The sequence below is a fragment of the Onychomys torridus genome, chromosome 10, assembly GCF_903995425.1.
Source record: "Onychomys torridus chromosome 10, mOncTor1.1, whole genome shotgun sequence".
NCBI classification, from domain to species: Eukaryota; Metazoa; Chordata; class Mammalia; order Rodentia; family Cricetidae; genus Onychomys; species Onychomys torridus.
This window is the reverse complement of record NC_050452.1, coordinates 53,177,108-53,194,117: the sequence shown is the minus strand read 5'-3', so window position 1 is coordinate 53,194,117 and position 17,010 is coordinate 53,177,108.

The window sequence follows — 17,010 nt, the reverse complement described above, 5'->3', positions numbered from 1 at the left end:
ATGTCTATGTGGAATGATGTAGATATGGTTCAATCATATGCAAAGATTCTCATTAACCTGGAATAATACCATTCCATTGGCAATAGTCCTGGGGAAATTAAGAAGCAGAAAGAAATCTGAATACCAGCATATGCTGTGGATAATGCTCTGTATGCTGTGAATGTGTTGCTCTGATTGGTTGATAAATAAAACATTAATTGGCCAGTAACAAGGCAGGAATTATAGCTGGGGTAAACAGAGAAGGAAAATGCTGAGAAGTGGAAGGCAGAGTGAGTAGATGCCAGTCCACCATCCACAGAGCAGCATGTAACAGCAAGCAAGTAAAGCCATGGAACACATGGCAACATATAGATTAATAGAAATGGACTGAGTTTAAATGTAAGAGCTAGTCAGTGGTAGGCCTGAGGTAATGACCATGCAGTTATAATTAATATAAGATTCTGAATGATTATTTTAAAAGAGGCTGTGAGGACAATGGGGCTGGGCTGCCGACCAGGAATAACTTTCAGCCACAAGCATATACCACTTAGTGCATCCTGACATGGAACACAATGCGACAATGTTTCTCACATTTCTGCTGCCTTGTCTTCTCTGCTTTGATAAACTTCTAACTGTGAGTCATTAACTCTTCCTTAAGTTGCATTGGTCTAATACTTAGTCTCAACATGTTCAGGAAGTAACAACATGCAATTTCAATGTTTTAACAACTCATTTGACTTCTTTGCCTAACTTTTTAATTTTTTCTTTTCTTAAAATTTATTTAATAATTTAGTTTAATTTTACATATCATCCATGGATTGCCCTGTCCTCCCTACTCCCCCCTCTCATCCCACCCCCATTCCCATCACCTTCAGGGCACGGACTCCCCTGGGGATTCAGTTATGACTGTTAGATTCAATCCAGGCAGCTCAAGTCCCCTCCTCCCTTCACCCAAGCTGAGAAAAGTGACACCGCATAGGCCCCAGGTTCCAAACAGACAACTCATGCACTAAGGACAGGTCCTGGTCCCATTGCCTGGGTGCCTCCCAAACCGTTCAAGTTAATCAATTGTCTCACTTATCCAGAGAGCCTGATCCAGTTGGGGGCTACTTAGCTACAGGTTCATAGTTCATGTGTTTCCACTAGTTTAGCTATTTGTCCCTTTGATTTTTACAATCATGATCTCAACAATTCTCGCTCATATAATCCCTCCTCTTTCTTGCGGATTGGACTCTCAGTGCTCCACCTGGGGCATGGCCTTGGATCTCAGCATCTGCTTCCACCAGTCATTGCATGAGAGTTCTAGCACAACAGTTATGGTGTTTGGCCATCTTATCAGCAGAGTAAATCAGTTCCAGATTTCTCTTGAATGTTGCCAGTAGTCTACTGTGGAGATATCTTTGTGGATTTCTGGGGACCTCTCTAGCACTTTGCTTCTTCCTATTCTCATGGAGTCTTCATTAATCATGGTCTCTTTTTTCCTTGTTCTCCCACACTGCTCCTGATCCACCTGGTCCTCCCATTTCCCTAAGCTCTCAGTACCTTGACCCTTGCCCTTCATTACCCCCACCCCCTCACATGCTGTTTGCTCATGAAGATCTCACCCATTTCTCTGTCATTGGGCGATCCCTGTGTCTTTCCTAGGGTCCTGTTCTCTAGGTAGCCTCCCTGGAGTTGTGTAGCAGTCTAGTCATCTTTGTTTTACATCTAGTATCCTCCTATGAGTGAGTACATACCATGTTTGTCCTTCTGAGTCTGGATTAGCTCACTCAGGATGATTTTTTTCTAGATCAATTCATTAGCTTGCAAACCTCATGATGTCATTTTTTTTTCTTCTGAGAAGTAATTTATTGTGAATATTTACCAAATTTTATTTATCCATTCTTCAGTTGCAGGGCATCTAGGTTGTTTCTATGTTCTGTAAATTACAAATAATGCTGCAAGAACATAGTTGAGCATCTGTCCATGTGGTATGATTGAGTATTGCTTGGGTATATGCCCCAAAGCGGTTTAGCTGGGTCTTGGGGGAGACAGTTTCCCAATTTTCTAAAGAAGTACCATATTGATTTCCAAATTGGCTGTACAAGATTGCATTTCCACCAACAGTGGAGGAGAGTTCCCCTTGCTCCACATCCTTTCCAGCATACACTGTATTCTGTGCTTTTTTTTCTTTTTTATTATTATTAGTATTATTATGTGTTTTAACTTTATAAATCAACCATGTGTTCCCCTGTCCTCCCCTCTCCCACCCCCACCTCCACCTTCCCCCAAGCCCCTCCCCTACATTTCCATGTCCTCCAGGAACAAGAAACCCCTGGGGATTCATTTAAACCTGGTGGATTCAGTACAGGCAGAACCAGTCACCTCCTTCCAGGCTGAGCATGTGTCCCTGTGTAAGCCCAAGGTTCCAAACAGCAAGCTCATGCACCAAGGACAGGTGCCAGTCCCACAGCCTGAGAGCCTCCCAAATAGATCAAGCAATTCAATTGTCTCACTTATCCAGAGGGCCTGATCCAGCTGGGGAAACCAAAGCCTTTGGTTCATAATTCATTTGCATCCTTTCAATTGGCTATTTGTCCCTGTGCTTTTTGTAATCTTGAATTCAACAATTCACTCTGTTACAGTCCCTCCTCCTTCTAGGACAGTTGGACACCTGGAGCTCCACCTGGGGCCTGGCTGAGGATCTCTGCATCCACTTCCATAAGTTATTGGATGAGAGTTTCAAGACGACTACTAGGGTGCTTAGTCATCTGATCACCAGACTAGGTCAGACCAGGCCCTCCTTCGACCACTGCCAGCAATCTACAGAGGATATATCATTGTGGATTTCTGGGGACCTCTCCAGAACTCTGCCTATTCCTGTTCTTATGTGCTCTTCATTTATCATGGTGTGTTATTCCTTGTTCTCCCTTTCTGTTCTTGATCCAGCTGGAATCTCCTGCTCCCCTAAGCTTTCTTCCCCTCAAATCTTGCCCTTCATTACTCCCACTGTTGCCCAGGTTGTTCATGTAGATCTCATCTATTTCTCTGTCATTGGGTGATCCCTGGGTCTTTCCTAGGGTCCCATTTTCTAGGAAGCCTCCCTGGAGTTGTGTAGCAGTCTAATCATCTTTGTTTTACATCTAGTATCCTCCTATAAGTGAGTACATACCATGTTTGTCCTTCTGAGTCTGGGTTACCTCACTCAGGATGATTTTTTCTAGATCCATCCATTTGTCTGCAAACCTCAGGATGTCATTGTTTTTCTCTGCTGAGTAATATTCCATTGTGTATATATACCATATTTTTTTATCCATTCTTCAGTTGAAGGGCATCTAGGTTGTATCCAAGTTCTGGCTATTACCAACAATGCTGATAAGAACATAGCTGAGCAAATGGCCTTGTGGTATGATTGAGAATTCCTTGGGTATATGCCCAAGACTGCTACAGCTGGGTCTTGGGGAAGATGGTTTCCCAATTTTCTAAGAAAGCACCATATAGATTTCCATAGTGGCTGTACAAGCTTGCATTTCCACCAGCAGTGGAGGAGAGTTCCCCTTTTTCCACATTTTCTCCAGCATAAGCAGTCTTCTGTGTTTTTGATCTTAGCCACTCTGAAAGTTGTAAGGTGGTATCTCAGAGTCATTTTGATTTGCATTTCCAGGATAATTAGGGATGTTGAACAATTCCTTAAATGTCTTTCTGCCATTTGAACTTGTTCTGTGGAGAATTATCTGTTTAGTTCTACAGCCCATTTCTTAATTGGACTGTTGGGCATTTTGATGTCTAATTTCTTGTGTTCTTTATGTATTCTGGATATCAGCCCTCTGTCAGATGTGGGGTTGGTGAAGACTTTTTCCCATTCTGTAGGCTGTCGCTTTGTCTTGTTGACTCTGTCCTTTGCTCTACAAAAGCTTCTCAGTTTCAACAGGTCCCATTGATTGATTGTTTCTCTCAGTGTCTGTGCTACTGGTGTTATATTTAGAAAGTGATCTCTGGTGCCAATGTGTTCAAGAGTACTTCCTACTTTCTCTTCTATCAGGTTCAGAGTAACTGGATTTATGTTGAGGTCTTTGATCCACTTGGACTTAAGTTTTGTGCATGGTGACAGATATGCAAGCTTGGACATGCACTTTGGAAATCAATATGGTGCTCAATCATACCACAAGGCCATTTGCTCAGCTATGTTCATCTCAGCATTCTTTGTAATAGCCAGAACCTGGAAACAACCTAAATGCCCTTCAACTGAAGAATGGATAAAGAAACTATGGTACATATACACAAAGGAGTACTACTCAGCAGAGAAAAACAATGACATCATGAGGTTTGCAGGCAAATGGATGGATCTAGAAAAAATCATCCTGAGTGAGGTAACCTAGACTCAGAAAGACAAATATGGTATGTACTCACTCATATTAGGATACTAGATGTAAAACATAGATGACTAGACTGCTACACAACTCTAGGGAGGCTACCTAGAAAATGGGACCCTAGGAAAGACACAGGGATTGCCTATTGACAGAGAAGTGGATGATATCTACATGAACAACCTGGATGATAGTGGGAGTAATGAAGGGCAAGGTTTGAGGGAAAGAGTGCTTAGGGGAACAGGATATCCCAGCTGGATCAAGAACAGAAAGGGAGAACAAGGAATAACAGACCATGATAAATGAAGACCACATAAGAACAGGAAGTAGCAAAGTGATAGAGAGTTTCCCAGAAATCCACAATGATACATCCACTGTAGACTGCTGGCAATGGTCGAGAGAAAGCATGAACTGACCTAGTCTGATTATCAAATGGCCAAATACCCTAACTGTAGTGTTGGAACTCTCATCCAATAACTGCTGGAAGTGGATGCAGAGATCCTTGGCCAGGCCCCAGGTGGAGCTCCAGGAGTTCAACTGTCAGAAAGAGGAGAGACTGTAAGAGTGTGAATTGTTGAGACCAAGATTGGAAAAGAACAGGGACAAATACCTAAACAAATGGAAGCACATGAATTATGAACCAAAACCTGTGGAGCCCCCACTTTTATCAGGCCCTCTGGTTATATGAGCCAATTGAACAGCTTGAACTGTTTGGGAGGCAACCAGGCAGTGGGACCTCGACCTATCCTTAGTGCATTAACTGTTTGTTTGGAGCCTGAGGCATATGTGGGGACACTTTTGTCAGCCTGGAAGGAGTGGAAATGGACCTGCCTGTACTGAATCTACCAGGTTGAGCTGAATCTCCAGGGGAGTCTTGGCCCTGGAGGAGATAGGAATGGCGGGGATGGCCTGGGTAATGCAGGGGCAGTGGTGGGAGCGGGGAGGACAGGGGAACCCATGGCTGATATGTAAAATTATAACACAAATACAATAATTAAAAAATACCTCCTGGATTATACCAATTGTCCCATAGTGTCATAGTGGAAATAGATGTTGTTTTTCAATGAATGTGACAGGATATTCAGCCATCTATTACTAATTTTGAAAATAAAATGGTATTCATAAATGGGGAATGCTCACATATTCTGAAACACACAATGGATAACAGAGATTTTACTCTAAAGCAACAAGAACAATTACGACAAAAAGATGATGTTTTGAAATTAGTGAATTAATTTCCTGTTTGATTATTGACTTCCAGAAACATAAAATAGTTGTTGCATTTTTATTCTTAAAATAATAATCCCTTATAGCAGTCTCCCACCCATGTGTAAGTGAAAAACAAAATAAAAGAAGTAAACAATTCTTCTTTACTTCTTTGTCTCATAAAGACCCCCTCCCCATCCGTTGTTCTTTGGATAACAGAATGCAGAGTACATTATATATGTTGCAAAACATGTATGCTACCAAAGGTTATTTATTCGATTGGCTCCTGTGATAGTTGTTGGATATCTAAATAGTGACCATTTTTCCTTCTGTATAGACTGGAAACCATGTAGCTGCTCAGTCTCTAAAACTAGATTTTTCTCTTTTCCTACTTTGATACTAAAACCCTGGAAGATTCTGGGGAGCCACAGTTATTCAGGTCGAGTTGCTAGGATAATGAGTGGTAGTCTGATATCAGTACAAGATAGTTGCAGCAATAACAGACAAAAAGAAGCCAAGGCAGAAAGCAAGGCTGTATTTTCTCAGACTTCTTTACCTGGGTCAGAACTAGAAGATGCTAACCAACACCCATTTTGAGAATGTGTCTTTTTCCTTCTGTTAATCTTTTGGAACACACCCAGAGTTTTATTTTGCAATAGATTCCAGATTCCTCCATTATTATTTGAGTTTCCTGGATATCCTTCCTCTAATTTTCATACACTACTTACTTCATTCTTAGTTTTAATTGGTTCATTTTTATTCCAATCTGAATGACTTGCCCCAAGAAGAAGTAAAAGAAGCACAATCTACATGACAGAGTTATGTTGGCTGCTTCTACTTTTTAGTAATTTCCAGCATCATAGCTTGCAACATTTTCTCATTTGGATTTTGTAGCTGGATTTCATAGTTTTAATGTTTTTGAGACATTTACCAACCACATGTTTTTTGTTTTTTTCAGAATGGGATGAATATGCAAATTTTGATTATTATATGTTCTCAGATCTTGGTCTCCCATTCTGTATATAGAAATTGTTTCTTCATTTATTGTTAAATACTAAATAAGTTAAAACTCACAATGGTTATTGCAGTTTCCATATATGAAATCATCTTGATTTTCTGGGCTAGGAAAGGTTTGGCACAGTTCATTCATTATATTTGGCTGATATAACACTTTACTGTAAAGTGAAAATAATCATCTTCTAAGTGAAGCTATTGACTGCAAATCTGCCTTTGTCGCCTTGGGTTGTGTGACTGTGATTTTAATACTTCAGGTGTCAGTGCCTTAGCTTTATCACTTACAAAATGAGCATTACTAATTTTATAACACTGCATCACTTCAGAATAAATGCAAAAGGACAGTTTGTATAACACCTTATAAGAATAATTTCTTATTAATCATATACTTGAATAATACTCCTCTTTACAAAGCACTTTCAATAGATATTTTTAGTTACATATGTCTCCACCTTGGTTCCATTCTGTGTGGGTTACATTTCTACTGCTGTGATAAATCATTCTGAGCATGCTACCTAAGGAAAAAAGTTTGTTTGGGGTCAAAGTCCTACAGGGGTAAAGTCTGTGACGGCAGAGGGGATATATGAGGTAGGAACCATGGAAGCTGGAACACCTAGAAGCTTACATCTCCAACCTTGAGCGTGAAGCAGAGAGAGGGATTTGTGGAATGGCACATTGCTTTAAAATCTAATAGCCTGTCCTCAGTAACAGACTTCTTCAGCAAAACCACACTTCCTATACTTACCCAATGTCATCAACTGGGAATCAAAGTTTCTAGAATGTGAGCCAATGAAGGACATTCCCAATAAACCTCCATCCTTTCTTAAGGTGTCTTCCTTCCTACTTCCTGAAGTTATCCTCATCCACTTGTGCTCTACCCTTCTAACTGCCTTGACTTGTGTAGAGGCATCCGTCAGACAATGTGTCTCCATCCTAAGACTTCAGTCTGAGCTCATCATGACAGCTCTTGTAAAATGTAAACACATGTACTCTCTTTTTGTGAGTAAACCTCCTCTCTCCTATTCACTATTCATATACATTTTCTATGTTATCTGCCCTTTCGCATTAATTTTCCTGCAAGCAAAAGTTGTTCTTGCTTCTCTACAGCTTTCATTATTTAAAATAAATCTATTTAAAGTTTTTTTGTTTTTTTCTCTCCTTTATTACCATTCTTTTCTAGATTGTCATATCCTGAAATTAGTTTACATTTATTTTTATTTTTTTTTATTTTTACATTTGTGTGTGTGTGTGGTATGCACTACATATCCCACAGTTTCACATGTTCTTTCTGGGATTGATTTTCTGTACTTTTACAGCATTTCATTTATTTGTTGACACATTACATACTAATCAATCCTGAGGTTATTAAACATTTCCTTCAATCTACTCCATTGCTTAAGTCTTAGAAATGTATTTCCATCTTGATTTTTGTTAGTGTTTATACGTATTCTGTAGCACCTCAAATTCAGGTGTTGGACATCCAATCCTGTGCTCACTCATTTCTAATGACATAATGATCATTGTTCTCCTTTTATTTTCTATTTCAGTTGGTGATAACTTTGGACTGTGCTTACTGGGAAAGTTTAAGTATGTTTATTGCTTAATCTTTAAAATGTCATTGTATCTCCTCCACCTTTATGTATTAACTCACTATGTAGCATGTAGATATTAAGCAATCACAATGTTTAATGAATTAAAAAACTGAGTTTACTAATTAATATGAATGATATAAAAATGTTCCTTGTAGAGGTAAAACTGACTAAATGCAGGAAGACAGAACTGTAGCTAAGTGTGTGTGTTTGTGTGTGTGTGTGTGTGTGTGTGTGTGTGTGTGTGTGTGTGTGTTGTGAAATGGGTGTGTTGGTGACTGTCCTGCTTGGCTCCTGAGAGTCTTTTCATCTAGAGTGATTGATCTAAACCAATACTGCTAATTATAGCTCCAGTGGTGTTGAATGATTCATAATCAAATGACCATTTCATCCAATCATCACAAGTAAGAGTGAGGAACCAGATGGTGGGACTCATTAGAAAATATCAGGAGAGTCACAGGAAGAGACAGGTTTTTCTGATTCTACCGGACTTTACCATGGTTGCAACTTTCCTTTATATCTCCTACCATCCAAATAAAGTCATTCCATTTTTATTTACTTGTGGTGGTTTGAATGAAAATGGTCCCCAAAGACTCAGAGAGTGGCACTATTTGAAAGATACATATGGCCTTCTTGGAGTAAGTGTGGCCTTATTTGAGAAAACATGTCACTGGGGTTGGGCTTTGGAGTTTCAAATGCTCAATTCAAACCCTGTCTCTCTTCTTTACTGACATAGAACTCACAGCTTCTTCTCCAGCACGATGTCTGCCTGCATGCTGCCATGTTTACTCCTATGATGATAATGAATTAAACCTCTGGACTGTAAGCCATCCACAATTAATTGTTTTCTTTTGTAAAAGTTGCTGTAGTCATGGTGTCTCTTCACAGCAATTGAATTTTGACTAAGATACGGCTGTTAGACATTTTGAACATTTGTTTATGCTGATCATAAAATTAAAAGAACATGGTGATTTTCCTTAATGATTCCTTAATATATAAGTGATGCTAATAGTCCACCAAAAGAGAGAGATTATTACTTTACCTTCATTAACCTTCATTAACATGTAAAATATGAAATGTAAAGGCAATAAAACACCTCATTTTATCACTAATTTTAAAACATTACACAGAAAATATGCATTGACTAATTGTGAGGGAACAAGTTAGAAAATATAACTTTAACACTTTAAACTATAAGTAGTGTTATATATTTGCATCCAAAAAAACAAAACAGTATTAAAAAAGTACCCCAAATATCAAAACTCCAATTTCCTGCATAAATATTATTTTACTATTAAGCCATGTAAATATAAATAAAACATCCTAATTCTTTTTGTGCATCTTATTGTTGCATACTTGTGTTTATGTGTGTCCAAGTATATTATTGTGTTGTTCTTTTGGAGTGTCAGGGAATAACTATTAGGATTCTGTGCTTTCTTTATTCAAAGTTATTTTAAGGGATCAAACTCAGGGCTTCATTCTTGGTAGCAAGTCCTTTTTTTCCTGCTTATGTATCACACTACGCTATCATTAAAAAGTTTAACTCATGTAAGCAACAGAAAAAAACACAATGTATGAAAAACTTTATTTGAAGGCTACAAGTAATGTAAAAATGAAAATGTCTGCTGCCTTTTAATATATAGGATGTTTTAAGATGTACTTTTTGTCTCTCAAATCTTAGTGAAGTAATTAGTGGTATAATGGAAAAAAAATCACATTATTTCAGGAGAAAATAATCCATACACAACTAATATGAAATACCATTTTGGTAAATATTTGCATAATACACAAAGGCACAAATCTCTCCTGTGTCCATATAAAATAGTATCTCCCTCCAAAATTTTATTTCTTTCTTTTAAACAATAATGTCATCGTTAATATTTGATAGTAATATATTTCTGTTATAAAAATATACATTCATTATAATTTAAATCCATGAAATTTAAGCACAAGTGTATTGCCTCAAATCTACATGGTTGGTAAGAGATTTGGACTAATTACTTAGCAAAAATATTTAAGTTCCTCATTGATAAATTATATTTTGAGTTGTCTACTTGAAGCTGTTGGAAACTCAAGCAAGTGCACTTGTTTGCTAAAATTCAACACACCTGAAATTCATTGTAAACAAGCTGATAATTAACAAAAAAGCATATAGGAACCACAAAATAAAGTGTTGCTAATTTGTTATTTTTAAGTGATATACGATACGCTCAAAATTTTAGATAAATTAGGTTGTTACTTTAAATTACACTGTTGAAAATTTCTTTTTCTTTTTTTAAGAAAAGTAAAATTAATTTTAATTGTTTTTTTTTTTTTTTAGGGATTCTGAGAATTTTTTTTTTTTTTACTTTATATAAGAGATTTTCTAGTCATTTTACATATCAGCTACAGATTACCCTGTCCTCCCTCCTGCCACCACCTAGCCTTCTCCCCACATTCCATCCCCATTCCCACCTCCTCCAAGGCAAGGTCTCCCCTAGGGAGTCAGCCCAGCCTGGTACATTCAGTTGAGGCAAGTCCAAAATCCCCTCTTCCCTGCACCAAAGCTGAGCAAAGTGTCCCTGCATAGGCCCCAGGTTCTAAAAAGCCAGCTCATGCACCAAGGATAGGCCCCGGTCCCATTGCCCGGGGGCCTCCTAAACAGTTCAAGCTAGTAAACTGTGTCACTTATCCAGAGGGCCTAGTCCAGTTTCATGGAGGCTCCTCAGTTCATGTGTTTCTGCTATTTTGGCTATTTGTCCCAGTGCTTTTTCAAATCATGATCTTTATATCTCTTGCTCATATAATCCTTCTGCTTTCATCAATTGGACTGCTGGAGTTCCACCTGGGCTTGGCTGTGGATCTCTGCATCTGCTTCCATCAGTCACTGGATGAGAGTTCTATCATGACAGTTAGGTTGTTTGGCCATCTGATCACCATTGTAGGTCATTTCAGGGACTCTCTTGACCATTGCCAGTAGTCTATAGTGGAGTCATCTTTGTGGATTTCTGGGGACCTCTCTAGCACTCTATTTTTCCCTATTCCTGTGGAGTCTTCATTTATCATGGTTATCACTTTCCTTGTTCTCCCACTCTGTTCCTGATCCAGCTGCAATAGTATTGAAATTGTGTACTTTATTAAATAATATTATTCTTTCTTTTACACAGGCATAGTTTTCCTGTGACCCTGGCAAATTTCATACTGTTAACTGTCTACAATGTTACTGCAGTAGGTAACTTTATACTATTTCTCATACAATTGAAATCACATGGTTTTGGCTTGGTTGTGAATGTGTCAGTGTATGTTTGTGTGTGATTGGATGCACATGTGGGTTCAGGTGTGTGTGTTCAAGTGTGTGTGTGTGTGTGTGTGTGTGTGTGTGTGTGTGTGTGTGTGTCCACCTATGCTAGAGGTCAAAACGCCACCTTGCTTATGAGGAGTCTCTAATTGGACTGAGCCACTGAGTAGCCTGGACTGTTCAGTCGGACACCATGTTCAGCCTGACACCATGTTCAGCCTGTTTCCATATTACAGTGTTAGAATACCAAGAGCTTGTGCTACTGTGTTTGGCTTTTGTAGTTTCTGGGTATGGAAATCAAGTGCTTGTGCAGGAAGCATGTTACAGACTGACTTATCTCCCAAGCTACATTTCTGTTTTGTTTTGTTTTTCAAGACAGGGTTTCTCTGTGTAGCTTTGTGCCTTTCCTGGATCTCGCTCTGTAGACCAGGCTGGCCTTGAACTCATAAAAGATCCACCTGCCTCTGCATCCCCAGTGCTGGGATTAAAGGCATGCGCCACTACTTCCTGGCTAGCTACAATTTTTTGAGAAAGCTCCATACATTTTATCTCTCCTGTTGTATGGCTGCTGCACATTGCCTCACAGTCTTTAAGTGTTCCAATATTTCTGGATTCATGCTAACATTTTAAATATTTTTCTGATTCTGATTTCTATTTTTCATTTTGAAAACTGTCACGACCGCCTCAACCAGCAAGGAAGACACAACACCGAGCTCTTCTTTCAGCAGTTTATTCAGGAACCTTGAACAGTCTTCTCTCCTGGGGAGACCCGCTCACTCCTTATATAGCCTCTGGGCAGCCAACCCTAGCACGCCATGTGGGCAACACCGATGGGCCCAGGTACTGGGAAGCAAGCCAGATTCTCAGCCTTAGCCAAATAAGGAGTTGTTTGTCACTGAGAGCACTCACCCTAGGGGAGGTGGATGGCGGAAGCTGGCACCATCTTTAAGGCGCAGCTGCACGCAGCTCTCTACAGAAAACATTTTCTCACACAGATGCCATCTGACTACACTTCTGAATTGTGTAACATTTTATTATTAATAAGATCTTTTTATTGTGCTGTAAGTTTCTTGTATTTTTGTTATGAATCATGAACCTGACATCTGCCTCTGATAAGCACACATGCACACACATATATACATATATGTGTGTATGTGAATATATATATGCTTATAGCAGTAGCATTCCCTATAGTTTCTTCAAACACCATTAATGTTTTTGACCCTCACACAGCCACCCCTGCCCTATCTTTATTTTCCTCTACCAATGTAAGCATCATTTTACATGCTCGTTGGTCAAATGTCCATATTCTTTGAGAAATTGTCTTTTCTAGCTAATACCGTTTACTTTTTGTGGTGTTATAAGGCTTGTTTTGGATGTTTGGTTTGCTTTATTTGTTTTTTAATTAAAAGTAATGTTTCATGCAATACAATTTGTTCATACTTTCCTCTACTCTATTGCCTCCAAAATCCCCATGTCTGCCTAACCACAGCACTTTATGTTTGTTTTTTTTGTTTTTTTCTTTCCACATCAAGGAGAGGACATATTGTGTGAATAAGTATTCAGTTTTGAAATTCTCAAGGTGAATGGTTACCTGCAACAGCTGCTTTTGTAGGTTCAGGTTGTGTTCATTTGGAGAATTCATGCATGAATCTGTTTTTAGTTGTGATATTAACTCCCTTATAGGTACAAAATTTGGAAATATTTCCTTCCAATCTGTGTGTTTTCTTTTGCTTCTATTTGGTTCCTATATTTTGAAGGCTATATGTTTGCTGAAGTCCATTTATGTTTCTTCATTTTTTACTTTCTTTACCTCTATTTTTTTGGCCTTATCGCCAGTAATCCATTGCCAAATCCAAAGCTACAAACTTTTTCTTGTATTATCTTCTAGGAGTCTTAAACATTAAAATCACCCATTTAGATTAACTTTATATGAGTTGTAGTAAAAATACAGCTCTATTATTTTCATATGACTATCCAGTTAATGACAACTTTGTGGACTAAACATTTCCCTCATTGTGCAGCCTTGTATTCTTTTTGGATGGCATGACATTACACAAGTCTGTCTGTATCAACTGCAATCTCTAGTTCATGAAAACAATGTGTTTGATTCCATCAAGTGTTTTTTCATGCATCAATTAAAACAATCACATCTTTTCTTTTCTTGTGTTGCTGTGGTATGAAATACTGATTGATACTTTTGCTTGATTACGTTTTCAATCCATCAATGAAACCATCCAGAAACATAGTAGCTGGATCTTTTAACATACTGTTGATTCTAGGTCACTAGTATGATGTTGAAACTGTGGACATAAATATTTACCAGAGATATTGCTCTACATTTTCCTTTTGTATGTTTTCTTATCCTGCATTTTTTTTTCTCTAAGGATTCTGCTTCTTTCAAAAATTTAGAAGTATTCCAGCGTCTTCAATATCATGGCATTATTTCTTTAGAGCTTAAGTTCTTTTGGATTTAATTCTTGAATGTTTCAGAGGAGTTCCTTGTGCAGCCATCTGCTTCTGAGTTTCATTATTTTAGGATGAATTCATCTAATGACACAGTCTTATTGGCAATTGGTTTAGGTTTTCAACCTCTTCCTGATTGCTTCTTGGTAAATTTTATGTCTGTAAAATATTACTTTTATGCTAATTTATCTAATTTCTTGGCACATGAATGTTCATAGGAAATATGTTTAAGAACATTTTTATTTCTGTTATTGTTGTTATAGCATTTCCCCTAATTTCTAATTTAATGTTTGTATGTATCTTTCTACTGCAGAGACTGTTTTGAATTGTGTTGCTATTTTAAACATTATGCATGGATTTCATTGAGAACCACTACTGGGTAAATGTGTGATTACACCATTAATTTTTTTTCTTCTGCTGACTTCTAATCTAACTAATTATAGTGATTTTAGTACTGGAGAAGTAAAATCATGCCATTAGTTTTGTTAAATTCTATAAATTTTGATGCTTGATGTCTTGTTTTCTTGTCTCAAGATAATTTTTAATTTTTTTACATTTTTCTTTGACAATTTAGATATTAAAACCTGTATTAAGGGACCACATTTATTAATTTCTAGCATGCATATGGTTCCTTAATACAGGTTCATCTCACCTCCATAGAGCAGCTAAATAATTTTTAAAAATTAAAATAATTTTAGTACTTTGTCCATTTGTATAAATTTGTTTGAAGTATAATACTTGATCCACCCAAGTGAATTCCCATGTTGTGACATGTGATTTGCTCCAGAGAATTTCCCTATGTACTTGAGACACTTCAATATTATTTGGGGTAATATTATGCACATATTTTCTGTTTCAAATTGATCCCGAAAAGCATAATGCTAGATAACAACAATACTAGCACTTGGAAAAAGAAGGATGTAATGTTATGTATGATCTTGAGCCATATACAAAGACCTTTATAAAAAAAATCAGTAACAAATTAATAACAACAACAATATTATCTATTGTATTGTAATCTTCATTTCATATTTCTTTGTTTAACTGCCTGGGTGATCCCCATTGTTAAAAATATTATATAAGATCTCCCACCAATTTGTTTTCACTATTCTTTTTTCTTTTCACTTTCATTAATATTTCTTTCAATTATTTAATGAATCTGATGTTATGTGAATAATCTTCATCATAACATAATGTTTTTTTAAACTTTATATTATATTTTATCATGTGGTAATTCATGTTCTCTTTTGATTAAAATATTTATAGGATGTTTCTTCTGTCTTTCAATTTCAAATTATGAATGCCCTTATATTTAAAATTCATCTGTAATAAATTGTGTTAATTCAAATGTATTTTGGACTTATTAGCTTAGGCATATTTTAATTATTAAGATCAAGCCACTTTCAATTTAAAGTAAATATTGAAAAGAAATAATGTAAAATTGCCATTAAAAAACAATTCATATGCTTTGTGGTTACTTTTTTCTTTATGCTACCTTTCAGCCTTCTTTAGATGAAGTAATTTTATCTCAATTAATAACAAGCAACCAACAACAACAAAACAAAAGCCTATGTCTCCTGAGCCACCTGGATTTCATAGTAAGACCTGTGGGCAGAGAGCGAAGGAGGCACAGAAAGGAAAGGTCTCAGAGAGGAAGGAGAAAGAGGAGTTGGATTCAGTGATGCATTTAAGTAGTATTGCTAAATACTATTTCAAAGGACTTTGGCTTCAGCTTTATGTATGGGTGCTCAGTCAAGTCTAAAAAAATAAATGTGATAGATTATAAAAAAAATTAAAAAATAGTACTAAAAAGAAATATATGGGAAAATTTTAATTTACATTGTTGTTAGTTAATTAACTTATTAACCATCTTTTAGGCATCATATATACACTGATACCTACAGAAAAATCCAATGAAGGAAAACAGAAAAATAAGTGATGGCTGAATGCTCAATCATATATATGAAATACATAGCAGTTTCTCTAAGGCACAGTAGTGAACAAATGCTGTAAAATGTCAAGAAGGTGATAGTAATGTGGATTATTGATTTTGCAATACCATGTGGCTGTGGAAGTCATAAATTTATGTCAATTATAACTACTTGCACTAGATTTTACCAGTTGTGGGTATACAGATTAGCTCATGAGGCTCAGCCCTCGCTTAAAGCTTTGTAAGCAGACAATTCATTATGGGAAAGGGACAGGCATTTCTTCAGTGCTGTAATCACTATTTAAGTGTCCATGAACCATCATCACCAAAAGTGCCTCACCTTTGCTCCTCTAAGCAAACATTATAAAATTCTTGGGGTCACAGAAAAAGACAAATGTAAAAGGAGAATTTATTGATGAGTTCAACAAGACAAGAAAAGAGAACACAACAGTGAATGACCACTGAATACAATCAAACTCTATTATACATATGTATAAGAACATGGTGAAACCAATTATGCATAATTAATAGATGTTAATAAAAACATTTCCTAAGGTGAATCTGTTTTGTGTTCTTTCTCCTAGTCATAAGATCTGCTGGCTGGAGGGAAGGACTGATATGTATGAAGCTAAAGGGCCTGTAATCCATTTCAATTAAAGCTCTTTGGTTCAAATTTTCCTTGAATTCACCATTCAAAAAATATTACCTGTGCTTTTTCTAATCATAGTCTCAATATCTCTTGTTCTTATAATCCCAAACTAGTGGAAAAACATGAACTATGAACAAATAGCGGAGGAGCTCCCATGGAGCTGATCAGGCCTTCTGGAACAGTTGTTTAGCTTGAACTGTTCAGGAGGCCCTCAGGCAATAGGACCAGGACCTGTCCTTAGTGCATGAGCAGGCTATTTGGAACCTAGGGCCTATGCTGGGACACTTTGCTCAGCCTACATGAAGGGAGGAGGGCACTGGACCTGCTTCAACTGAATCTACCAGGCTGAGCTAAATCCCCAGGGGAGTCCTTGTCTTGGAGGAGGTGGGAATTGGTGGTGGATTTGGGGGGAAGGTGGGGTGGGGGTGGGGGTGGGGATGGGAGGAGGGAGGACAGGGGAATCTGTGGCTGATATGTAAAATTAAATTAATTATAAAATTTTAAAAAATAAATAAAATAGTGAAGTGAGTTTCAAACATGTATTGTGTTACTGC